The sequence below is a fragment of the Nanorana parkeri genome, unplaced genomic scaffold (assembly GCF_000935625.1).
Source record: "Nanorana parkeri isolate BGI_ZX_2015 unplaced genomic scaffold, ASM93562v1 scaffold138, whole genome shotgun sequence".
NCBI classification, from domain to species: Eukaryota; Metazoa; Chordata; class Amphibia; order Anura; family Dicroglossidae; genus Nanorana; species Nanorana parkeri.
Genome location: NW_017306406.1, coordinates 377,538 through 379,001, shown reverse-complemented (window position 1 = coordinate 379,001; position 1,464 = coordinate 377,538).

Below are 1,464 nucleotides of genomic sequence, written 5' to 3'. Positions count from 1 at the left end.
CCCCCCCTCCCCCCCCCCCCCCTCCGTCCTTCTCCCTTCTTTCAGCTAGTAGATGGACAGCTACTGGAGACTGCTCTGTCTTGGTATCTTATACTGCACAGGAAGTTCAGGAAATCAGAGCTGAGAGAGTGGGAGCTGTTTAGAAACATGATGAATACAAGTGGCTGGGCAAACATTTAATGAAATACTTGCTGGGCAATGTATATTTGTTTAATCTGGATTCATTATTGAAAAAAAGTGTGAGCATTTAATGCTACTTTAAATGCCTAAAACTAATTTGCCGGCCTTGATCCAAAGATTTTGCCCCTATAGGTCATACTATTTGTACTATTAGTGAACCAAAAAGTATGTCCAAATTTTAATATACCAATTAGTTTATTGTAATTAGTAACGTATCTTAATTAATTTTAATTCATTTTGGCTTTAACATTTTCAGCAGAGGTAAATTAGTTGCTTACCGAAAAGCTAAACCCAACTCAACAATGGAACTCAAAGGCTTTGATCAAGCAACCATATGTTCCCCACCGAACAAGGAACGCAAATTTTTGCAAAATTTGCTGATGGATACATTTAGGTTAAATGCATTTTTTTCCCAGTCAAAGCAGCAACAATATCTATGGCAACTATCAGAATGTTTAGCACAATATTGCACTGCTGGTGCCAAGGCATGTTTGGCAGTAACAGAAGGCAGAGCTCTTTAGAGGTGATCTAAGCATCTGTTGCATAATTCTTCATTCAAGCATTCCATCAAAAAAAAAAGAGGGATTGCTTGCCAGCTATTCTGTCTTGATTTTTTTTGGCTTAACAAAATGTTTTATAAAGTGCCTCAGAGGGGACAGCATCATCTCTGTTAGATTAATGCTTAAAAATCAGGAAAATAGTATTGGAAAATGTTAGGAACACTCATATGTTGACTAATATTATTTACATTTTGAGAGAGCTGTTTTAAATAAATAAACCAAAAAAAATAATTATTGAAGCAATATGTAAAATATTATAGAATAGACCAGCCTTTCTTGACCCTTTTTTCAGTCATGACACCCTTTAAAAGTATGTCAAATGATAGACTTTAAGAGCCCCATGCAAAAAAAAACACACAACAAAGAAGGTTTCCCCTATCACATTGAAGTGCCTGCTTCAAATGAAGATAACCACCCTGTGTTGCGCACGTTACTATATATTAGGGATGCACCGATACCACTTTTTTAAGGCCGAGTACGAGTACCGATACTTTTTTTCAAGTACTCACCGATACCAATTACCGATACTTTTTCTTAAAGGGACAGGTCACATTTTTTCTAAAGCAATACAAAATCATGATTTTAGGTCAGTTTCTTAATATTATGAAGAACATGAACACTCTGTAGTGTGGCACAGCTATATCCAATTCTGCATACCTGGCTTTATATTTGTCATAGACCCACAGAGCTCCGTGTCAGAGGGTTCGGTCCGTTCGTGACATCA